A 25,777-nucleotide genomic window follows, 5' to 3' on the forward strand; every position below is an offset into this window, starting at 1 on the left:
TATTGGGCTGGGGTTTGGAGCATTAAGTCTTTTAAAAGTGGTTTTACTTCACTAGCACTTATTGGTAAATGCTTTCTATGCTTGCTGTATGAGCTACAGTTTGTACCTGAACGAAAGAACCAAGAAGTTTTTCTTAGTTTATTCTCAAATATAGCTGTTTTTTTTTTTTTTTTTTTTTTGAGTGGGACTAGGGTTTGAACTGAGGACTTTGGGAGTTCTACAGCTTGAGCCACACCTGTGGTCCATTTTACTCTGGTTATTTTGTTTTTTACAGTACTGGAGCTTGAGCTCAGGGCCTTACACTTGCTCACCTCCGGCTGCTCTGGTTATTCTGGTGATGGGGTCTCAAAACTTTGGCCTGGGCCTCAGTCTTAGCCTCCCAAGTAGCTAGGAGAATTACAGGAGTCAACTGCTGCCGCCCAGCCACTGGAGGCTAGGTGGGGTTGTGACTCCACATCCCAAGGCTGTAGTGACAGTGAAGACAGAGGCATGGATGTGCTTGGATCCCTTACCTCTGACTCTACCTGAAGTAAATGACAACTACATAGTAATTTCTTTTTTTGTGTGTGTATTTTCTTTAAACTTTTCTGGAGTCTTCCCAATTTTTTATTTTTGAAAACTTTATAACTGTGATCCAGTGAACAATCAAATATTGTATTTGGTTTTATTGCTCTATTTCAGAATATTCTCCCTTATCTTTGTTTTTGATATTTAAATGAGTCTGCATTAATTGAGGTGTGTTGTACAATATCCTGCATTCTGATGTTTACTTATGATTAGATTCTGTTTCAAATGTCTTTGGCAAGAATCTGAAATAGATGGTTGTTTTGAGACGAAATTTTAAAAGAAATTCCTTGGGTATAGATAAGTATGTGGAGTATATGATTATGTGTTGAAGTAAGTAGGTGTCAAGGATTCAGGCTTGGGATTTTGAAACCTCAATGCAAGAGGTGTCAGAAATTAGATTTTTTTTTTTTTTTAAAGAAATACATGTTTTTTATTTTTGGTGGTATTGAGGATTTGAATTTAGGGCCTCATGCTTGCTAGGCAGGTGCTCTACCTCTTGAGCCACTCCACTAGACCCCAGAAGTTAGGTCTTGACAGTAGAACACTGTAAGATTGTATAAGAATTAACATGGATGATAATTACCAACATTTTACATTTATTCATTTAATGAATATTGTTGATTGCCTACTCTGTGCTAGGGATTATTTATTTTCGTGGTATATATCACTGAACAAAAGCAAAAGTATCTGCCTGCTTTGGTTTGGATAAATGTCCCCAAAGCTTGATGTCTTAAAGACTTGATTCCCAGGGTGGTTGGAGCCTAGTGGAAGGTTCCCAGGTTATCTGGGGTGTATCCTCAGAGGGGGTTGTGGGGCCCTGTTCTTTTTAGCTTTGCTTCCTGCTTCCTAAGGTGAGTGGTTTACTCTTCTACATGCTACCACCATGATGTGCACTGCTCCTTGACAGAGACCCAAAGAAAGAGGCCACTCAGTTTAGTACTGGAACCTCCAGAGCCAAAATAAAACTTCTCTTTGTAAGTTATTTGCCTCAGTTATTTTGTTAGTGATGGGAACTAATGAATGCACTGCCTTTGAGTTGCTGATGACTGGTGATAAGCAAATGTGTGATGAGTAAGGAAATTTTATGTAGTATGTTAATGGGGGGGGGCGGTGGTTAAAAAGAGTAAGGTGGGGAGTTGGGATAAGGAAGTGCAGGTTGTAGATTCAAATGTGATCAGAAGGGAGATTCGAAGAACCAGGAGGAGTTGAGAGAGGAGGCTAAGTGGGTATCCAGGGAAGTCTAGGCAGAGCAAATAGCTCCAGCAAAGGCCAGTGCAGCTGGTACCTGGTGTGCTGAAATGCCTAGAGGAGGGCTGGGATTCTTTAGTTGTAGATGGCTTGCCTAGCATTGTGAGGCCCTGGGTTCGCTCCTCAGCATCCCACATGCACAGAAAGCCATGAAATGCTGAGAGGTCACTATGAGGAAGGGAGAATGTGTTAAGATACTGGATCAGAAGAGTAGTGATCCGCCGTATTGCATAGGGCCCAGTAGACGATTGGGGCTGGCTTGTGCTCAGACTAAAATAGGGAGTTGTAGCATTTGAGCAGAACTCAAGAATTAGGTATCTCTCTCCCCATGGTGAGAAAAGAGCAAATTGGTTTCTTTGTAGGCAGAAACCAGTAGGATGCTTTTGTAGCAACTCCAGGGAAAAAAATGGAAGATTTGATGTCTTTTTAAAATTTTTTTGACAGCATTGAGGTTTGAACTCAGAGCCTCATGCTCACTAGGCATGGAATCTACCAGTTGAGCCACTCCACCAGCCCTTTTTTGTGACAGGTGTTTTTGAGATAGGGTCTGTGAACTATTTGCCCTGGGGTGGCTTGGAACCTCAATCTTCCTGATCTCTGCCTCCTGTGTAGCTAGCATTACAGCCATGACCCCCTGGCGCCTGGCAAGATTTGATGTCTTGACTTCAATAAGTCATCCACACTGGAATTTGCATCTCCCCAGGTACTGCTTAAAGCTGCTGGGGAGGTGAGCGTAGTGTATTCTAGTAATTAGGGGGCAACTTTGCTGGTTATCATGGGTACCACCCAGTTAGTTTGTGGGGAGAGGTCGGATGTGACATTTGCTTTAAGCCAGTATTAGCTTCCCAAGGGAGTGATGCAAGTAGGAGCATATGGCCTGGCACTCCAGGCCTGCAGGAAGAGGAGAAACTCCAGGGACAGCATTCTCTTTAGATGGGAATTCATGACGTCCCTCAGCTGTGATTCCTTTCAGCTGTGATGTGAATTCCTGGTGCACTCGCCCAGGCTACAATGGTTTCTATATTGCCCTTTAAGTGGGTGTTCATTGATCCTCTCTTTGAAGGCAACTTGGCATAAAATTGAATTTTCTTTTAATCTAGTGTAGAGGTCTTGGTTTTTGTGGCACCTCAGTGCTGTCTCTTGTGCTGACAGAGTTGTACACTGTATCTCAGAGCAGTGGTGGAGTGAGAGGCCCCAGCAGTGTAAATGGATCTACAGACTTCATTCAAGCCGAGGACACTGAAAGACTGGGATGGATGTGCACAGTCTGTCAGGGCAAGCTGACTGGGGAGGAAACTAGATTGGTTATACTTGATGCCATATAGGTCTGCATATAAATGTGAGTAATTTTTAATATGAAAATGTTCCAGGGGAGAATAGCAAGTATAAATCATTATAGAGAGGGCTGTGCCCAATGAAGTGTGCTCGTAATATGTTGCATAATCGTAGGAGGTGAGGAATGTCAAATGAAAACTCCAAAAGTTGGAAATTAGCCACTTTAAGAGTTGCCTAAGCCGGGTGTGGTGGTGCACACCTGTAATCCCAAGTACTTGGGAGACTGAGGCAGGACTAAGTGGGTTTAAGGCCAGATGAGCTTCATAGTGAGACCCTATCTTAAACCCCCCCCCCCAAAAAAAAAGTTGCCTGGCATGTTCTGGGTAATGGCTTCAGGGGAAGAAATACTATGCTTTTTGGGCGCTAAAGTTTAAAAAGGATTCTTTTATGCAAATTTAAAAAGTAATGTACATTTTGTCATGGGCAGTTGTATTCAGTGTGTTCCTGATAGTTTCCTCTCAGACCTGGACTCTGGCTGGTGGACAGGGGGTGAAACATGCATGCCTGGCACGGGTGAGGGCCACTGCAGTGAGTCTCACAGATCCCTTGGCTCGTCCACATAGTCCTGATGTCAGAAAAGTTCCTCATCCTTAGAGCTGCTGCAATGTGAGAGTCAGGCTTCTGAGAAGTATTTCCATGGTGTATTTACTACACCTCTCAGAGTGAGCAGAATATCCATGTGGGATGATAAGCGTCTTCTTTCTGCTCAGGAACGTCACAAAGTAACCTGGTTTTACAAATAGAAGGTTGTTAATTGAGTGGTCTTCATAGCTGGTGCTATGGCGATGGTAGTCTGCCTGTAGTGGTGGGGTTGGACTTTGGCCCCACTACATGCTACACTAGGTCCAGGCCATCTCTTTACACTGACCATTCTTCATTTGCCAATAGGACAGTGACTGAGATGTGGGTTGTTGGGTCTCAGGCTGGTGTGTGTGTTTGGTGGGACTGGAGTTTGAACTCAGGGCTTCAAGCTGCAAAGCAGGTGCTGTGCTACTTGAGCCACATCTCCAGTCCAGGGGTGTGTTCTAGTAAGTTGGACTAGTTTGGTTGTGACCGCAGGTATCAAAACAGTACAGTCATACCTAAGGAACAAACAAGTGGATTTAGCCAAACTTTGGCCTTGTTAATTATTCTCAATCTGGCAAAGCCCTCAGATTTTATCATGGTGAAATACATAAAAATTAGCATCTTTATTTTTATACATATGTTCTGTGTTGTTAGGCAGTCACATTGTACAACTGGTAAAGTCTCCTCAATATTGGTCGCTTGTGATAGGATCAAGTGCAGGAAATGAAAGATGGACCAGCAAGAATATAATTCAGTGGCTTGAGTGGCAGAGCACCTGCCTAGCAAGCATGAGGCCCTGAGTTCAAACCCCAGTACTGCCGTAAATAAATAAATAAATAATACAGTTCAGTCTATGTTGGGAGGGAGACAAAATTTATGGCCAGAAGCTGGAGCACCAGGTCTGGGCCACACCATAGTTTAATGTGGCCACCATTCGCAGAGTAACAACAGTGCTGCCTGTCTCAAGGATTCTGCAAGAAGCAAATGGAGCCGTATCTCTGGGAAGCCTTTGAAGATCAAAGTGCAGCGCCTGCCTAAGGGATCCTTTTTAGATCAATTAATTGTTAGACGTTTTTCCAATATGGGAAGGGTGGGTGGGGCATAATTTCTAAGAGAAATTCTTTTTTTGTGTCTGGATTTTAAAGAAGTTCAGATAGTCTTCTGTAGACAGAGTCCCTCTGTCTTTTTTCCTTTAATGAATTCCTACAATCCCTTGTTTTGAAAGTAATGACATGTATTGAAAAAATTCTAGAAAATATCAAAAGATATTTCAATAGGAAAATAAAGTCATGACAGGAAATAATTTATAATGTTTTGAAGGCTCTCCTTTTTAATCTTTTCCTCTGTACATGAATACACACACGCTTTTCTTATGAAGCCGAATATTCATTTTATCACCCTTCATGTAATATATTATTAATTACTCTTTGAAATAATGATATTTTCTTAGAATTCTACATGTTACACTTTAAAAATTATCTTTGATATAAATAATGCTACACTGAACATTTTGGGGTACATTTTTTATTTTACTTAAAACGTATGAGATAGTTCTAGGAGTATACTGTGTAAAATGACATGATTATTCTCTTAAGATTAAATAATGTGCCAAAGTCTCTTTGCAGGAGCCTCAGCTTTTGGTTCCATTTCATGATGTTTCTGAACTACCTGTATTTCCCTAGTGTGCTGTGGGTTCAAATCCTTGTCCATCCTTAAAGGGATTGTCTTAGTCACCGTTAAGTGTTGATAATTCATCTCTTCTCAAACACCCACAAATATTTTGTAGATTGCCTTTCTCTGCCATCCCCACGATACCATCTTCCTTTATAGTTTTTTTATTTTTAAAGTTTAAAAAAAAAATCCCCCTCTCTGGAACCAGGGAGGTTTTCCTTGCCTTTTGTTCTAGTCATTTCCTTTCCCTCTTGCTCCCTTCTCCTGTGTAAACTAGGTTGCAAAGTGAAAGGTATTGCTTGTGGGTAAGACAGTTGAGCTGTGCACATGGATTCTTTGTGTATACCGGAGATGAGGCTCTAAGGTAGGGTTCACACACACAAATTAGGGACGGAACCATCAAGGCCTTTGTGTGGTGCCTTTACTGCCAGTCCTTTGACTGCCTTACTGTCTCAGGGTCATGATGTTATAATCCAGCCACTCACTTGTTCTCAGGAAGCTGTCACTTTACGTCCATCCTCCACCCTTCTTGCCTACTCTGTGTCCAAGGAGGTAGACTTCCACCAGTGGCATCAGTCTGGCTCCCTTGCCAGAGATGGCAAGACGGAGAGCCAATCTGCATTTGCTGGTGAGGGCTCTGCCAGGCAGGGTGGAGCAGAGATCTTCCACCTGTGGCTTAGCTTTGGGTGGGGTCTAGAAACTCCCTCCTGTTGGTGGCTTCCCTCTCTCACCTGCCCCAGAATGCCTCACTGTCCCCTTAACTCCACACATGCCTTCGTGAGTGGTTCCTTTATGAGGTTCCTCTGATGTCCTGTTGAGTGTGTCATCCTGTTCCTGCTGGGAGCCTGAGCCAGTCCAAATTCCCAGTTCCTGGCAGGGAGAATTTGATTGGCTGCATTTTGGCTCAAGTATTCCCCCTCCTCTGGCACCCATCCCTGCCCTCGCTGGACACCTGGTGACAGGGTCGTCTTCATCCCCAAGTCAGTTCTTTGTGAACTGAGCATGTGTGGTAATAAGTACATTTATGTTTTGCAACTGTCACCAACATCTGAAACTGTTAAGCTACTCCCCTCCCCTTCCCCGGGCCCCGGCAAGCAAGCACCATTATACTTTGTGTTAATGAATTTGACTCTCTGGGCACTTCATTAAAACACATTTTAGTTAGACGAGTAAGACAGAAATCCATCCTTGTTAGAAAGGACGAGAGGTTACAGATAAGACTAATGGCTCTTTGTCCACCACCTCTGATCCCCTTCCAGAATCGCAGCTGGGAACAGTTGTTTCTTTGGAGTTTTAATTCCGCCACATCTTTTTTTGTGAATTTGTGTATGTACGAATGGGCTCTTAAACACGAGTGGTTTATTTCCCCTCACATAAATGGCATCACACGGCATGTAGCATTCTGCAATTTTCCTTTTTTTTTTTTTTTTTTAACAATAAGCTTTCCAAGTTAGCAAGGCAGAACTACTTTATTCTTTCTAGCTTTATCAGCACCAGCTGCAGGGTTGAAAGCAGACTGCTCTGAACCCCCTGGAGCTTCACACTGTTGAAACATTCCCTGATCTATGATGTTTGGGTTGTTTTCCAATTTCTCAGTAAAATAAAGAAGGTCGAAGTGACCTTGTCAACATTTCCTGTGCACCTCAGACAGGATCTTTCTAGGGTGGGTAAGGAGTGGAATCCTGGATATAGGCTATGGTACTTGAGAGTTCCACAGATTGTCTCAAATTGCCTCTTAGTTTGTGACAATTTTCAGGTGAACTTTCACATAATCCTCCACCCCAGTTAAAAATAAGTCCAATAAGCTAGGTATCAGTGGCTCACACCTGTAATCCTAGCTGCTTGTAACATTGAGATCTGGAGGATCATGGTGTGAGGCCAGCCCAGGCAAAAGTAGTTTGCCAGATCCCATTTCAACCAATAGCTGGGTGCAGTGGTTCACACCTGTCATCACAGCTACTGCAGGACAGCTTAAGGCAGGAGAATTTCAGTCTAGGTAAAAATTGCTCTAAAACAGCCAGAGCAAAAAGGGCTGGAGTTATGGCTCAAGCAGTACAGTGCCTGCCTAGCAAGCGCCTGGTCTTGAGTTCAAACCACAGTATTGCCAAAAGAAAAACAAAACAAAAAACCCTGGGAATTTTGATTGGCTTAAGATCAGACAACAGGTTAATTTGTGACAACTGACATCATGGAATGTAACACTTAATTTTACTTTTCCCATTTGTGAGAATATAATATAATGATGGTTTTTAAATTTGGGAAATAATATCTCTCCATGCCAGGGTAATTGAAAGGAATGATCCAATTGCTCCTTTAAGAGTCTGAGTCTGAACATCTCAGTTTAAGCAAAGTTGATAAAATTCTTATGCCTAGGATAAGCCAATCTCTTACCTCATGAATGAATGACTTGACTGTGCATTTATTTCAAACGTTACTTCAGTGAGATGGGGAAGGATGGGGTCCATGAAAGGGGGAGCCTCTTCAATGGTAGGACTTTTTTTGGCCATTCTCCTCTCACAGCTAAGGACACAGCACTGTGCACACATATGGCTGCATTTGACACCCAGCTTTGAATGTCCCTGGGGGTGGGGCTATGGTCTGATAAATCAGGCATGGAGATGGGTAGGAAGACACCATTGAGTGACTGGTCATGATAGGAGATGGAATGGAGCAAATGTCATTAGTTTACACAAGTGAAGGGCTGTGGATGCCACAAGAAAGGATCCATTCTCAGTCAGGGATCACGATTTTAGGACTTGAGGGAGGGCCATCTGGAAGCAGGAACATTGAAAGTGAAGGACAAATAGATGCTTAATAAGTGCATTCTAGAAACTTGCAACTCAAACGCTTTAGACTGAGGGTGTTGATTCGATTAAGTGGGAGATTATCTAGTAAGAAACTAAAATGAGTTTTGTAAGTGGAGAGCCTAATGAATATTAGGATATATTCATTATATGGGGGGAGTCATAGTGACAATTCTGATTAGACTTATATTGTACATTATTTGCATTGCCCCCATCGTCTCTCCCCTCGGCCCCCTCCCCGCCCCACTTAAAGCAGTTGCAGAAAGTTTCTTAGTTCTGTTTCAAATAGGTATGTGAGTCCATCAATCATATACTGTCACCTTAATCTCCTTCCTTCACCCTCCCTCAGGACTCTTTCTGTATTTGGATTTACAGCACACTTCTGAGTGTTACTTGAATTTTGTGAATTTAGTGGAAGTGCTTAGAAACAATGGTAGTTTCTGGCATCCTTTCCAGGCCCATCCAGATTGTCCTGGTTAGACACATGGTCATCAAAATCAAAACAGCCACTAGGTGTCAGTCTTGCTTCATGCAAATTCCTTATCCCAAGCCCAGGTGTCTTCAGGAAGAGCAGCTGGCTCAGAGTTGGCCAGAGAGACTCCAAGGTGTTTCCAGCTCATTCTTTCTGGTGTCCAGCGCCCAAAGCTGAGCTGAATGACTAGCCCAGAAAGATCATGAGAGGCACCAGAATGAATCCCAAAGTGGAGGGGCATTTCCAGTTTCACCCATGTGGGCAGTGCCCCGGGGGAGCAGCTGATGTATCTACACCCTGGACTGGCCACACTTCTGCTGGGCTAATCTGATAAAATGCCCAGCCTGCTGAAGAAGCAACATGGCTCTCAGTCTGTAAGAGTTTCCAGGTATGGGAAGCTTGAATTGAGATTTTTCCCCTCTTCTTTTCTTTAAAAAGTGAAGTAACAGTAAAGCCAAAATAAGACAAAAATCACCCACACATCACACCAACTGCCTTAGTTTTCCCTTTGTTCATGAAAACCAGGATTTTTTATGATCTCAGTGATAGTATGGGTGGCAGAATTTTATTTTTCAACATGGATTGTCATTATATGAAATTGTCTCTATTGTGAGTTTAATTCCAGGATTTTCAATGTGTTTGAGATCATTGCTCCTCACAAGCTGTGATGTGCCATGTTTTCGTTGTCGTTCACTTCAAGGTGTTCTCTACGTTTTCTTTTTGGATTTCTCCTTTGGTCCATGATTATTTAGAAATGTGGACAGAAATGTGATTTTTAATTTCCAAATATTTAGGGACTTTCCAGTTTATTTCCAAAGTTTGTAGCGTTTGCTCTCAGGACAAGCATTCTACCATTTGAGCAACCCCTTCCCATCAAACCTTTGTGCTTACTTTTCAGATAGGGTCTTGTGTTTATGCCCAGGCTGACCTTTGACCATGATTCTCCTACCGACTCCTCCCACATAGCTGGAAATTACAGGCATGCACCACTATGCCCAGCCTGTTTATTGAAATAGGATCTCAGTAACTTTTTTGTCTAGGCTGGCCTTGAATCGCCATCCTCCCAATCTCTGCTTCCCAAGTAGCTGGGCTTACAGGTGTGAGCCACTGTGCTTGGTTCCAAAGATCTTTCTGATATTAATTTCTGGCTTACTTCTGTTATAGTAAGAGAATGTGCTCTGTATCACTTAATCCTTTATATGTATTTAGATTTGTTTCACGGCTTGGTTATGATCTAGCTTGGTGAGTGTTTCTTATATCTGTGAAAAGGAAGAGTATCTGCAGTTGTTGGTTAGACTTTTCTACAAATTTCAATAGATCAAATTGCTTGATAGTGTTGGATAGGTTTCCTACTTTTATCATATCATTGAAAGAGGTCATTGCAAAATTCAGATATAAATGTGAATTTGCCTGTTTTTACTTCAGTACTGCTTCATGGTTTCAGTTTTTACTACATGTATATTAAGCTTTGCTATTAAGTACACGCACACTTAAGACTGTCACATTTCCTTGATAAATTGACCCTTTTGTCATTATGAAATGTTCCTCTAGATAGCTGGTAATATTTCTTGTTCTAATGTCTACTTTGATATTATTGCAGCCACTCCAGTTTTTTGGAGTGGTTGTTTACCTGGTCTCTTTTTTCCATCCTTTTCTTCTTTAGTCTACATTTTTAATTTGAAGTGTTTTTTCTTCTAAGCAGCACATGATTGCATTTGCTTATTTATTTCTTTTCTGGCAGTACTAGGGGTTGAACTTGGCCTTGAGCTTGTTAGGCAGGTGCTCTACAGCTTGAGCCATGCCTCCAGCCTTTTTGCTCTGGTTATTTTTGAAATAGGGTCTTATGTTTATACCCAGACAATCTGGACCATGATCCTCCTGTTTACGCTTTGCATAGTAGCTGGGATGATAGGCTTGGCCCATGGTGCCTGGCCATTGGTTGAGATTGGGGTCTCTTGAATATTTGGCCCTGGCTGGCTTCAAACTGAGATTCTCCTGATCTCTGCTAGGAGGATCCCAAGTAGCTAGGATACTGGCTTGAGCTATGCCTGGCATAAATCTTGCTTTCTATCCAAAATGACTCTTTTTATTTGAATGTTTAGACTATTTACACTTAATATAATTGTCAATATAATGGATACTAAGTGCTATTTCTTTTCTCTCTGCCTTGCCTATTTGCCCTTGTCTATCTGCCCCCTTTGTCTATTTTTTGTGACTTTTGGAATGAATAGTTTCAAAATCCCACTATCTCTACCATTGGCTTGTTGTCTCTACTTTTTGTTTTATTATTTTTCTTTTTAGTGATGGCTCTGTGGCTTGCAATATACATCACAATCTGTGTGGCCCCTCTGAGTTCCCCAGTGACTGTCCTGAGTCATCAGCAAGGACTCCTCTTTCTGACCGATTGAAACTCAAATGCTGTGAGAGCTCTGGTAGCCATTCAGCTCGCTGCATTTCCATAGCTCTTTGTCTGACTTCTGGATTTCATCCTGCATCTTGCATATGTATGTCTTAGTTCTCACTGAGACTCAAGGGACTCCTATGCAGCTTTCTGGGGAGCAGTTGCTTTTTTCCTTCCTCCCTCTTCTCCAGAACTTTCTCTCATGACTTACAGCTGTCTCACCATCTGTGAACTCTAATATCTGTCTCCTTAACACAACTAGATTGAGACTCCTGTCCCCTGCTCTGTGGACTGGAGGACTCCCATAGGCCTCAGCTTCCTTTCTATTAGGAACCACAATGCTGTCTATTATCCAATGTCTGAAAACAATTGTTTCATACATTTTATCCAGTTTCCCAAGTTTCTTGTGCAAGAGGGTTAGTTCTGTTCCATGATATTCCATCAGATCAGAAGCAACAGTCTTACTTTTTTTCAAAATCACTCTTGATTCAAAATCACATTTTTAGCTCAACTTGTGTATGTGGATTCTTAGTTTTCACTTCAATAATTCCAGAATGAGTATAATCTATGTTCACCAGAGAAAGCTTGAAATAGCAATGGAAGTAAAAATCACCCAGAATCCCCTCCATCCTAAAGTAAGCAAAAGTAATGTTTTGGACATTCTTCCAGACTTTTCTTTGTGAATACTGTTTACTGTTGCTAATAATACAATACCTCCGCCTGGATATGTTATAAAGAAAAAAGGGTTATTTTGGCTCACAGTTCTGGTGCAAGGTTAAGGGCTCACACCTGGTGATGGCCTTCTTGCTGGTAGATTCCCAAGGTGGCACAGGGCATGACATGGCTAGAGATAGGGAGCTGGTGAGAGACCTAGCCAAACCGGCTTTTATTGTTGCAGTAACTGGAGATAAACCATTCATCCATTAATTGTGTGACCAAATTAATCCACTTGTGAGAGAAGAGTCCTAATCACTGCTTGAAGGTCTGCTTTTCAGTATCTCATAATGATTAAATTTCAATGTGAGGCTGTGGGGGAACAAACCACAGTCAAATCATAGCTGAGCAATTCTCTCTTTTCCTGTCCCTCTCCCCTACCTCCTTCCCTTCCTACAATCTGTGAGGACATCTTGGTCCTTTATACCTTTGTCCTCCTCCTCTCACACATATGCACCCTAAAAAAAGCAAGTGTGCTGAACCGCTGAACCTTCTGCCTCAGCCTCTCCAGTGCTGGGATTATAGAAGGCACTAACACACCAGCTTCCACCTGTGTTTTAAGATGAAGCCTCAGGATTCCCTGTGCAAACAGAACTTTTGAGGGGACACTAGCTAAGCTCCAAGAGTTTTGCCGGGTGTGTACTGCAGGCCACCGGAGGTGGAGACTTGCCATGGAGATCTTCACTCCTGCTTTTATCCCCATGCAGATATGAGAGCCCAGGGTCTGAGAGGCAAGGGCTTTGCCTAGGCTACACAGCACCTGTGGTTGCCTGACAGGATGTGGGGGGCAGTAGTGGGAGCAGCCACAGGGTCAGAGGCAGGGGCTCTGTCTGGTCCAAGTACTGAAGGCGAAGCTGCAGTCTTTTTGTGGTCAGTCAGCCAGGACATCCCCGTACTGGGGCAGGGGGTGCAGAGACAAGGATCCCGGAGCAAGAGGCCCACGGGAACAGGGGTCATTCATGTGAATGGGTCGTTAACTTTTGTATCTGTGACATCTTGATGTACAAAACAAAAATGAAGAGCACAGAAAACTCCAAATGTTTTAGAAGCAAACGTTTGTTGGAATCCAGACACCTGGCTTCCTGCCTGAGGTCTTTGCCACCTGCCTGTCCCCCAGGCTCCTTTTCTTGCAGAATTAGAGCCAAGCCATTGTAAGCAACAAAGTAACTGCCCTGCACACTAGGTGCTTCATGAATGCTAGCTTTCTTTTATTATTTTTGAATTCCTGAGTTCAAAAATGCTTGCTAGGCAGGCATTCTACCACTTGAGCCATGCCACAACCTTTTTTGTTTTAATTATTTTTCAGGTAGGGTCTCATGTTTTTGTCCATGTCTTGTGATTTTGCCTGGGGCTGGCCTCAGACTGGGATCCTCCTACTTATGGCCTCCATGACACTATACCCAGCCTATTGATTGAGATGGGGTCTTGATAACTTTTTGCCTGGGCTAGTGTGGAACTATAATTCTCCCAATCTCTTCCTCCCTAGTAGCTGGGATTATAGATATGAACTACTGTACCCAACTTATTCCTTCCAGTGTATTACTTATTTTTGTCTCTGTTTAACACTATTTTGTATCACTACACTTTCTTTACATGAAGAATAATTCTGCTTCTTTTGTAAATAATTTAATATGCATAATTGATTATATTCTTATTTTTAAAACTGTTGATTTGTTTTTCTAGGTATGAATTCTGAAATGAGGATTTTTTTATTGTTGTGCTGGGTGGGGACACATTGTAGCATTTACAAAGGTCCTTACAATGTATCATGGTTGAATTTGCCCCTCCCCCATTCTCCTTTATCCCCCTCCCCCATCCCTGGAATAATGTCAATAGGTCTCATTTTTCCATTTACGTACATGAGTACACAGTATTTGCACCATATTTACCTCATACACCCTTTCCTCACATCTTCCCCTCTCCCACTGGTACCAAACCCCCAGGCAGAACCTATTCTACTTTCCTGCTCTCCAAGTTTGTAAAAGAACCTCCCCACGCACATTTTTGCTTATTTAAGATCGTTACACAAGGGGTTTCTGATTTGGTTCCCTTCCATGCCCAACCTGTTTTGTTTATTTATTTTTTGAGTCAGGGTTTCACTATTTAGCCCAGGCTATCCTTGAACTCAAGATTCTCCTGCCTCAGCCTCCTGAGTGCTGGGATTAAAGGTGTGCCCTACCATACTCAGCTCTTTTTCTTTTCTTTTTCCTACATTTTGGCTACTGTTTGCATGATTCTTGTAACAGTCCTAGGGCATAAGCAGGGAAATATTTTTATTCCCATTTTAGAGATGAGAAAATGGAGAAGTGTAATGATTTGCATGATGTTCGGGGGCTGGAGCTGTATCTGGATCTCAGAAGTCCCGACCATGTGTAGAACTGCTACAGATCTGAGGTCCTCCTACTTCTGGCCTCCATGACACTATACCCAGCTTATTGATTGAGATGGGGTCTCAGGCTGGATTTGAATCCTTGCCTTACTAGTACTCGTTGAGTGACCTCTCAGCCTCAGTTTCCTCATCTGTAAAGTGAGGATAGTAAGAGTATTTATCCCAAGGTTCAAAGTGAGGATGAACAAGCTAGTATCTAATGTGCCTAGACTGGTAATTACCTCCAACTATTATACTTCTGAGTCATAAGCAGTCCACTCTCAGAGGCTTGTGTTTGGCTATTTTCTTTGGGCATTCCGGTGCATGTCTTTCAGAGTTCTGGCATCCAGCATAGTAGGGTGGGAATGAGGGATTAGACACTACAACTCTATGGCAAGTTACTTCCCTGGTGCTGAAGCCCACCTGCGACCATGCATCAGCCTCAGTCCCCATGTGTGTCACCTGTCTGCCTGCCTGTGGCTCTGAGAGCATGCTCTTTGTATTCAACTAGCAACTGACAGGCTCCAAAAATTGAATTATATCCATGGTAACTGTCACCCGGGTGAACAGTGAAAAACAAGAGTCTTTTCTTTCCATTCACATCAGAGCCAGAGCCCAGAAAGCACTGGGCCAGCTCTCTCTCTCTCTCTCTCTCTCTCTCTCTCTCTCTCTCTCTCTCTGGTCATCGTGTCTCATATCCTCTAGGAGGATGTGTGTGTCCTCTTCCCTTCACCTCTCCTTTCCAGGGACCCTGGGCTGACTGCTTGAGTCCACCTGGGAATGACAGTCTGGAGGCCGCAGAACCCAAAGGCAGCATCTCAGGTAACAGCAGAAGCTCCGGAAGTGTCCATCAGTTGCATTCCAGAAGGGGCAGGATGCTCGAAAGGCTCATTTGGTGGCAGTTTGCACTCTCTAGAGAGAGCATCGGTGGGGTGTGTGTGGTAAGAAGACATTCTCCCTTCTGACCCTGAGGCTGCTTTTCTCTGAGGTATTTTTTTCTCTGCCTGAGTTTTTTTTCCAACCTTTTGCTTCTGATGCCATTTGGGGACAGAAGTAATAAGGATGTTTCTGGACTAGCTGGAGAGAGACAGGCACCTTGAATGAGGTGTCTTTCTGGAGATCTGAATTTTCTGGACTATCCCAAGAAGGAGGATGTTATTGAAAATGAATGATAAATCTGTTATTTGGTGGTGCTCAAATCCTGGGCTAGTTGCCTTGGACACTTTGAAACAAGTTAGAGCAGAGTTTTGCAACAGGAGTTCTTTAAAGCTAAATATCTCTTGAACAGACAGACCTACATGGTCATACAAACTCTGCTTCCTACTCTACCCTAGAGAGCATTCCAACTCCTAAGCATGTCAAAGGTTCTGAGAGTTAAGAAACTAGCACAGCATTACTGAGCCCATGCTTCCCCAACTTTCTGTGCCATAGAACCTTCTCTTCCCTCTTGTTTTCATATTTGTTCCACAAGACACAGTTGGGAAATGGCTGGGCTGGAGCGTCTCATTGCTTCTGGAGCAAGACTGGGCAAAGGCATGATTCCAGACCATATAGTTGGAGTAGAACATATAGTCCACTGGCCTCCAGAAACTATATCTTCCATTTCCCCCCATGTAAGAATCCCTGAGCTGTAAAGGCTTCTACTGGGGCTGGGGATGAGAGAGTAGAGTAGGAGGAGCCTGGATCCCTAGTGGACATCCTAGAAGGCTGCTGTCTGGCTTCTTGAGCACCTCTCAGGGTGGGGGCATGGCTGCCTCCTTTGAGAGCTAATTGTTAGAGCCATTTGGTAAGAAATTGATCCTGCTGTGTACCTATTACTTAGTGTCATAGCCCTTTGAACCATGTGGCCAAATTCCATCCATCATGACTTGTTGTCCTGCCAGTAGCTGAATGGCAGCCTCATGGTCCCCTTGAGTCTTCACTTGCTTGCAAGATATGGTCTGGAGGGCTTTGCGTTGCATCCTTGTTCCTCTGGATGAGCTGTGTTTTTTCTGACACCCTTCCCCCACAGCATGATAAAGGAGAAGCAGGCCTGATGCGACTTAGCGTTCCCCTTCCCCAGCTTCCAGGCTGTGGTCCAGGCAGAACAAGCCTGTCCTACCTGCTTGCCTTCTTCCTAGGGTGGTGACTCATATGTGTTGGGAAAGGTTCTTTGAGTCTATACCACAGGTGACTTGTATTCACTGGGATTGAATTAGGTTATTAATTCACAGTGAGCAGGATTTGTCAGGCTTTCTTCTCAGCACGTGAGTCTCTGATAGGACATGGAGTCTCAGCGAGCAAGTTAGTTCGTCAGTTAGAAAGCTGTCAGCTTTGCTGGGCACCAGAGGCTCACACTTGTAATCCTAACTTCTCAGGAGGCAGAGATCAGGAGGATCATGGTTTGAGACCAGCCAGGCAAATAGTTCATGAGACTCTATCTTGAAAATACCCAACATAAAAAAGGGCTGGTAGAGTGGATCAAGTGGTAGAGCACCTGCTCAGCATGCATGAAGCTCTGAGTTCAAAGCCCAGTGCTGCCAAAAAAAGAAAAAAGCTGTCAGCTTCAAACCACAGCAGGGCTCTCTCACCATGTCTTCAACTACAAAGGCTTTCACCAGCACACTCTCTGGTAGCCAGCAGTGTAGCTTGACAGGTGTTTGGTCCAGTGGCTCAGAATGCCTCCACTATGGTCCTTGACTTTGATGATGGATGGTGTCCAGTCATGGGAGCTGTGCTTGGACTTCCTACATGCCTGCCTGCTCCAGGAAAGAGATGTGCAGCCTGCTCTATTGACCTGTAATTTTATTGTTTCTTTGTGCTCTCTTTGCCCCGGATGCTTCATGTTTCCTACTTCTATGATTCCCTAGCTGTTTAAAGAACTGTCCTTGGTCATTCTTTGTAGAGTAAGTCTGATGGTGACAAAATCTTTAGGCTACCTTCAGCTAAGACTGTCTTCATATCATCTTCATTCTTGAGGACTATTTTTGCTGAGTATAGAATTCTGGCTGGGCAGTTTTTACTTCAATGTTTCAAAAAACCATTGTGTCACTTCCCTTGGGCCTACATGGTTTCTGATGAGAAATTTTCTGTCATTCGTATTGGGTCCTCTTCAGACAAGGGGCCATTTTCCTCTGGTAACTTTCAAGATTTTTTTTTTTTAGGTGGGACTGGGGTTTGCACTTAGGGCTTCATGCTTGAGCCACACCTCTAGTATATTTTGGTCTGGTTATTTTGGAGATGGGGTCTTGCAAACTGTTTGCCAAGGCAGGGCTCGAAATGCTATTCTCCTGATCTCGGCTTCCCAAGCCCAAGCAGGAAGGGCTTTCCAGGTGGAGGAAATGGCACAAATAAGTCTAGGAGAGAGGAGCCTGGCAAAAAAAAAAAAAAAAGGCCCTAACGAAGCCCCTACTATGAGCCCAGCTGAGTGGTTAGAAGGCTCTCGTATATTTTTAACCAGGAAGTGTGCTCAAAGCACCAGATTCTCTCTTTGCTAGACATAGAAGCCATTTACTCACTCTACAAATCATAGGGCCAAGACGACCCTTGGTGACACTTTTATTAAGGGATCAGAACCGAATCATCTTCCATGCCAAGTTCACGGGCATGGGAATGACAGCATATGGGTTTCTGAGACCTTGAGCAGCCTCCTGGGTGGAGGGGTGGGGGTTCCTGTGGGCACTTTGTAGACCTTGTGACTCCATGTCACCTGTTAGGCAGTTTCACGCATTCATTCCAACTAATTATTCAGAGCTTCTGGAGGGGGCCAGGCCTTGTACCATGAGATAGGTGTACGGTCATGGGCCAGTCCTGGTCCTTGTCCTCAGGGAGCTCACAGAAGAGTCAGGCACACAAACACAGAGTGAGGTGTGATAAGAGGAAACAGTGGGCACTGGCTGTTCTGAGACCTTCCTCACCCTGGGCTTGATGGGGCAGGTGGAGGTGTGTGGAGAGGGCTGCCTACAGGAGCCCTGACTTTCAGATGTGGCACCTCAGCCTCTGTGTGAGGGGTGCAGCCAGCCCCCAGGACCCTGCACCGAGGAAGCTGGGGGAACAGAAGCCTGGCTCTTCACCTCCGTTGGCCAAACCCAAGAAGGCAGAGACATGAGGGTCTGCTGATGTCACTCGAGGAACTGAGCCTCCAGCATACAGCAGGTAGATGGGGATGGCAGGGGATGAAGTGGAGGTCTGACGCTTGTGGGTCCTTGTGGGGAGAGCTCAGTGGACTTGGACAGGTCAGGCGGCTTCACCCAGGAGGTGAACTTGAGCTCTGCATTGTGACTGTGACAAAGCATAGCGAACTGGGCAAAGAGAACCACAGAACATGTTGTCCCACAGTTCTGGACCCAGGAGGCTGAGATCAAGGGGGAGCAGAGTCATCTGCTTCCTGGGAAGGACGTTCTAGTCTCTCTCCTCACTTTGGTATTTTGTGGCTTGAGGTTAACTCCAGACTTTATGTGCCTGTCAAATCCCTTCCCCCTGCTTTTTTTTTTTGCAATACTGGGGTTTGAGCTCAGGGTCTTGTTCTTGCTGGGCAGTGCTCAAATTCCCCTGTTGTACATCACATCTGTGTAGGAACAAGACACAATGAAACTCTCTGAAAACTGTTGAACAATACAGGGTAGAGAAAAAGGGTGAGGAAGAGTAATAGAGGGGGTCAGACGGACTAAAGTGCAATGTATTTACAGGTAAAATGCTAAGGCAAAACCCCACTGAACAATGAACAGACACTAAAACGATGAAGGACAGGAATATAAGAGGTCATGTTAATGGGAGGGGAAGAGTGGGAGGGGAAGATAATGAAGGGGCCAAGGAGGGTGAATATGGTGGATGTGCTTTCTCCGCATGTATACATATGGAACACTGAAACCTGTTAAGTCATTTCAAGAGGAGGAGGGGGATGAGGGGGAATAATGGAGAGGATGAATCAAATCAGGGTACAATATATGGAAATGTCACAATGACACCCTCTGTATAACTATCATATGCTAAGAAAAATTTTCTTTAAAAATCCCCTATTGTATAAAGGACATTAGTTAGATTGGATTAAGGGCCCACCCTACTGCAGTATGACTTCCTCTTAAGCAATACATCTGCAGTAACACTATTTCCAAACAAAGTCACATGTTTTGTAGGCTAGCACTTAAGCATTTGAGGTTTGGGGGCACACAATTCACCCTAACAAGCTCTGTTTTGAAAGATGGTTAGGGATTTACCAGGTAGACAAGCGTGTGTGTGTGTGTGTGTGTCTGTCTGTCTGTGTGTACACTGAATATACCTGAGTACAGGTGGAGTTATGCACCTGTTGGAGTTATACCAAGATCTTAAGAGCCTGCCACATGTGCTTCCAGATGGCCAAGCAGGTCCTTGTGACCTAGACTCTCCCCTTCATCTCTTCCCAGTCCCTCCCTCCTCTCCCCTGGGTTTCTTCAGGGCCTCCTCCTGGCTGCCATGGAACCTCTGCCCAGGTGTGCCCATGTGTTCTTTGGCCCTCCACCCAGGTTCTGTGAGTTTGAAGATTCTTTAAGGAAGAAGAAAAAATTAGGTATGAAAATATTTCTTTTCATCAATAAAAGGAATCACAGCAAATGATTGGGACCAGAGTTTCAAATTCTGAACAGGTAATGCAGGCATGAGCTGGTGGAAATTTGCCGGCCTTTCTCCATCGCTGTGCTCTCAGAGGGAGACCGAGCTCTCTCTTTGTCTCTAGTGCCTGGCACGCAGTGAATCCCAGAGTGCCTAGGGAAACCAGGTACTCCAGGGTCTCCAGAGGCAAGTGCTGCAAGCCACCAGCAGAGAGACAGAGCAGGAGGGGGAGTGGCTTCTAGGAGCTTCTTGGCCATGTTGAGGGTGCTATGTGGCCTTTGCCCCAAGGGTAGAGAGCCATGAGGGTTCCAGCTGGTCTGTGTTCTAGAAGCTCTCACTCAGACCATGATGTGAGGATGGGTTTGGGGGAGGTACACACATGGCTTCTCCCTGGCAGAGCTAATGGACACCGAGTCCTGCCTTGTGTCATCCCCATCCTTCCTGGGTTCTCAGTGGTGGCCTGCTGTCATTCACAAGCTGTGCTAACTTGCTGGGCCTCAGTTTCCCCACTTGTAATTTTGGTTTTTTCCATATCTGTCTCCCGGGGCAATGCAATGTAAGCAAAAGGAAGTCTCTCTACCTGTCATCGTCCAGATTTGGAAGAGGTGCCTCTTTCTGGGCTCTCTGGGTGGGGGGAGCTCCAGAGTTCAGCTTGCCTGTCAGCTTGTGCTTGGCCTGTGCCCTCTGCAGATGGGTCTGGTTCTCCATCCTTACTGGATGGCCCTCCTTCTCCTCCCCCCTTCTCCAGTCCCTATGGGCCTGGCCTCAGTGGCTAACAGGAAGGCACTGTACTGTGTGCCAGCGATGCAGTGGCCAGGCCTCCCTGAGGTATTTCCACTCTGTGTTCCACTCCATGTAGAGAACACAGAGGAGCCACCGGGAAAGACTCTCGGTCTGTGGGCGATTGGCTCTTTGCAAGGCTGTATAAAATCAATGAGACCTCAGCTCCCGTTCTGTGTCTCTTGAGGATGAGGGTTCAAAGGTGGTAGGGAGAGATGGGGAGCAGTCACTGTCTAAGGGAAACAAGGCCAACCTGTGACTTCTTCCCAAGGACCAGGACTCAATGAGGAAGCACACAGAGTCTTCACATTTTCCAAAAGTTGGGTCAGAGGAATCTGGCTGGGGAGGAGGTCACAGGCTTTCCGTTATGAAAGTATTTCTAAGGAAGTAACGGGGACTTACTATGTGCTACACAAATCTCAAGCCTCTTCCAGGAATCCATGTAATTCTGACAGCTGCCTTATTGAGTCAGTACTATTACTACGCTCATTTTATAGAGGAGGAAACAAGTCCAGAAAGGTTAAGTACTTTCTGGAGGGCACACAGCAAAGTCAGGATTCAAACCTGGTTCTGCCTACTGCTCACCCTGTCTGTCCTTCTGTCTTTAGAAGCAGCTCATGAGCAGAGCCACGGTGGGCTGGAGGCCAAGTGAGCACAACAGGGTTTTAACTGCCAGCAACCCTGCTCTGTGTCTCTGTGGCCCTGAGGACGGGTGAGCCACAGGGGACATGAGACCAAGGGGAAAAGCCTCCCAGCTCAGTCTCTCATGCAGGGAACTTGGGCAGCTTCAGAGAGCCGTTGCCATGCAGCTGTGTTTATTCAAGGCGAGCCTGGAGAGAGCAGGGCGCGCCTGCAGCTATAGCTGCCCAGCACCTGCCTGGACGGAGGCTGCGGCCCAGGCTGTGAGGCTGGGCCGAGGCCAGGGCAGGTCCGGTCTTCCTGGACCCAGACAGCCTAAGGACCCTGGATTCTTCTGGTAACAGGGGTTTGGCCTCTGGACAGAGAGGTGAGAGGCGATGTGTCATTAAGCTCTTGAGGAAGGGGATGGCAGGGCAGGTCAGCACTGCAGAAGTCCTTGGAGGGAGGGACAAAGACGTGACCTGAGCAAGCACAAAGGACACTTGAGAGAAAAGGTATGCTGTGATGAGGAGGCTGTGTGACTATGGGAGGTCCCTGCCCTTCTCTGGGCCTTCCTGTGTCAGCTCTACACAAGGAGGTTGGACTTGCTGCCCTTTGAGTGTTGTGACGGGCTGCCCTGGCTGTCCCCTGCCCGGGGTCTGGACCTCAGCCAGTGGGTGGTGCTCTGTTTGGGGTAAATCCACCAGCACCCAACCCTGGCTTCCTGAGGGTGATAGTGCCAGGAGAGTGGGGACATGCTGTGAGGAAGGTACCATGCTTGGGGACTGGGGCACCAGTTATAGCACAGGGCCGGGAGGGGTTTGAATTCTCACAGCAGCAAGCATCACTCTTGCTGGCTGTGTGGACTTGGGCTTGTTGCCTTTCTGAATCTCAGTTTCCTCATCTGGAATGTGGGGCTTGATAATTCTCCAAGGGCAGCCTGTGAGACTGGGGATGGGGCAGTTGTTGTGTGAGCCTGTGTACAGAATGTGACTTCTGTCCCTGAATCTGTTGTTATCACAGTAGATTATGAAGCTTCTTTCTAGAGATAGCTTGTGAAACAGGTTCCTCTGGTCACGTGGGTGAAGACCCAGAGGGGCGGATTCTTCCTTGGGGCACTGGGGGCAGATTGGGGCTGTGCACCATCAGGGCAAATTCCAGAACCCCCCTCATGGACTCTGTCCTGTCCTTGTCACAGACACCACCCTTTCCCCTAGGGTTTATCATGCTCCTGACTTCTTGCTTTTCTATGAAGTGTTACTGTCCACGTATGGATTTCTAAGCACTCAGGTGATGTTTGTCTTCCTTTGAGGGTCATAGAACTGGAGTCATATTCAGTCATCTTTTGGGGTCTGGCATCTTTGATGAAAGTTTATGCTGTGGTCGTCCATGGGCTGTGGAGTAGGGCTGTCGTTTTCATTGCTGTGCAATATTCCATAGTGAACGTATTCCACAACATGATCCTCCATTTCCTGGGTGGACATTTGGATTGTTTCCAGATTTGGCCCCTGTCCCCAGAACCTCTGTGACCATTCTCATGTGTAAGGTCTCCTGAGGGTGGCATGCTGGGCATAGGGTGTGTGTGGCTTTAGCTATTTTAGATAAGGAATCCACAGTCCCAGGTGGGGCACTGCGTGAGAGTTCTCATCGCTCTGCACTCCATCAGCACTTGGTAAGTGCCTCCTACTCCTGCCAATCTTTGCAGTGTAGTGGTTGCACCTCACTGTTTTCCCTGGTTACCAGGAGGCTGAGCACCCACTCCAGTCTTCCTTCTCCACTTTTCTTTGCCTTATGGGTCGTTCTTTCCTCTGCTCACTGCTCTCAGCTGCCTCCCTGTGTCTCCATCTTTCTCTCCACCCTCGCTGGCCCTTTGCCCCTTTCTTCGGTTCTTGGAGGAACAATCACCTGTCAGTGTTAATTCTCTGCCATTGATGTTTGAGCTCCAGACCTGAGCTCCAGACCTGAGCTCCAGACCTGGGCTGTCAGGAGGGCTGAGCTTTCCTCTTTGTTTCAAAACCTTTGCTTCCTGTCTTTGAATTTCCATTTAATAAAACTAGGACAGAAAACAATGGCTCTCCACAGATGCCATCTCAGTGTCCCTGATGAAACCCTGCAGGTGTCCTGGAGAGGCATACACACGGCCCTGCTTTTATTCTGGGACAGTTGACTTTCCCTTGGGCAATTGGAGAAGGAAAGAGCTGGAATCCGAATCCCCCTGAGTTGCTTGCTGGAACTTTGTCAGGAGCACCATCCTGGAATGTGACAGATATTGTGTTCAGATGCTGAAGTTGTGGTGAAACAACTTCACTGAGACTTTGATTAGAAAAGATCCTTTATTTCTTCCCAGTCCCTCTGATCCCAGGTGTGAAGACTGAGCTCTAGCTACTTGGTGGGGTCTGTGAGCAGCCAAACCAGGCAGAGGGCATTCCAGGCCCTTCAGGGCCAAGGCAGCCATTTTCGGGAGGCCTTGGCAAGAAGCCAGAAAAGGAAGTGCCATCCCTGCCACTTCCACAACCCTGCTGAGGCCTTGCCAGCTGGTGGCCAGTTCTATGATCCCTAGAGGGGATGGGCCTGGGAGGGCACTGATTCTGATGGCCTTGGGTATGTGTGTGGACTGAATGCTTCTGTCCCCCCCAAATTCACATTGAGGTCATAACCCCAATGAGCTGGGGCTAGGAGGTAAGGTCTTTGTGAGGCCATTAGGTTTAGAGGAAGTCACAGTGTGATGCCCCAGGATGGGATTAGTGCCCCATGAGAAGAGACCAGAGAGTTCTGTCGCTCTCTCTGCCATATGAGGATGCAGTGAGATGATAGCCCTCTGCAACCCCAAAGGAGAGTCTGTGCCGGGCATGGAGTCCCCTGGCACCTTGACCTTGGACTTCCAACCTCCAGAACTGAGAGGAATAAATGTGTGTTGCTGAGCCACCCAACCCATGGTGTTTTTATCATAGCAGCTGGGTAGATTAGGACAGCATGTGACGCTGTCCCCTCAGTAATGAACAAGGGGATGGCTGACCTCCATTTCGTCCCAGCTTGGAATTTAGTGGCGGGAGAAGCAGGTGAAGGCAAATTTGTTCATTCGTAGCATGTTTTCATTAATGTCTATTTATATCTGCATTAAAAGTAGGGGTACATTCAGAAGATTTTTATAAATTATGAAGCCTTTGTCTCTAAGCCCGTGGCTCAAGACACTTTAAAGGCCGTAATAAATGTACAGATCTGCAATGCCTGCAGCCTGAATGGCATCCTTTAATTATGATGCCCTTGGGCAGTGCCCAAGCTGCACAGCCAAACATTCCATTCATCTTCATTTCACTCCCTCATAGGCTTTCCCATTTATTTATTTATTTATTTAGTAGTGCTAGGGATCAAACCCAGGACCTTGCATATCCTAGGCAAGTGCTCTACCACTGAGCTACACCTCCAGCCCTTTCCTATAGTTTTTAGGCCAATGATTCTCATATCAGAATTCCCTGGGTGAGTAGATGGGGGGCTGTTCAAATGCTGTGTGCCTAGACATATGCATATGACCTCTTCCTCTTCCTATCCCATCCCCCTCCACTCCCTAAACATATACTCTCAAGGTCACATTTTTTGGCTCTGTTGGGCATAAAAACAGTTGGAAAATGCTGACTGCTTGGGGCTCTTCACCTCTTGCTCTGCCCTGTCCTGGGAGTCCTGGAGTCCTTAAAGACTGTTCTGTTAAGAAGGGATCTCTTGGAGCATTCCCTAGCAAAGTGGCACTGAACCTACTATTCTGTGGGTCCTGCCCCAGCCTGTGCACTGCCTCATCACCACACAAAACCTAGGAAACGAAAGCACATGAGGTGTTTGAGATGCCATCAACTTCAGCCAGGCCTCTGCAGTTTCCTGTCCCAAATACTTCCAAAAGGCACAGTCCCCCTCCCTGAATAACTGAATGCAGCAAAACAACTACTAAACAAGCAATGACATTACTAGCCACTGTTGACTGAATACTCTCTAGGGGTCAGACCATATTAAATGCCCTTCTTAGACATTGTGAGATAGATGTTATTATTCCCACTTCACAGGTAAGTGGTGGCTCAGAGACGACCTGAAATGTAAGGCCACCCAACCCACAGATGACAGCATTTCCTTCATGTCTGTTGACTCCTGAATGCACACTTGGAAGCGACAGGTGCTGTCCTCCCCACAAGCAGAGGCTGTCACCTGGACTCTTCCGCTTAGTAGCTCTGCGGCCTTGATCTAGTTCTCTGACGTCTTAGCTATAAAGAGAAAGCCATAACCTCTCCTTCCTCCCTCTTTTCTAAAGTTAAATGACAGTGCTTAGAAGCATGACGTACAGTGCCTGGCATGGAGCTACGTAGGACAAAGCAATGTGAATTTCCTTCACTGAGTTTCTTCTAAGCAAGATTATCCATAAAGGTGTGCTTCTGTTTTGAATTCATTCATTCATTTATTCTGCCAACATTTATTATTACTACGTGTCAGCACTATTTTTGGCATTTTTGTCTCCATTTCTTTATCCCATGGGCTGCTAGCTGGCCTGTACTTTGTATTGTCTACATGATAGGAGTATGGACCCCACTTGATCTTGCAATAGAGGGAGATGGCACCTGTAGCCAGTGGGGTGGCTCAGAGCTAGTAGAGGGATCCCAGTTGTGGGGGGAATTTCTCTCTGTGAG

The 25,777-nt window shown here is 45.5% G+C and overlaps 1 protein-coding gene across 2 annotated transcripts in view; it reads left to right on the plus strand.

Annotated features, from left to right (window-relative positions):
* The first annotated feature begins 14,833 nt into the window (after positions 1-14,833).
* Togaram2 (TOG array regulator of axonemal microtubules 2) overlaps positions 14,834-25,777 on the plus strand; it is a 63,981-nt gene continuing 53,037 nt past the window's right edge. For both annotated transcript variants that reach the window (XM_074049418.1, XM_074049419.1), the window contains exon 1: positions 14,834-14,969. The gene's annotated coding sequence lies outside the window, so the exon portion shown is untranslated. The remainder of the gene's footprint in view (positions 14,970-25,777) is intronic.

Source organism: Castor canadensis, chromosome 12 (genome assembly GCF_047511655.1).
Source record: "Castor canadensis chromosome 12, mCasCan1.hap1v2, whole genome shotgun sequence".
NCBI lineage: Eukaryota > Metazoa > Chordata > Mammalia > Rodentia > Castoridae > Castor > Castor canadensis.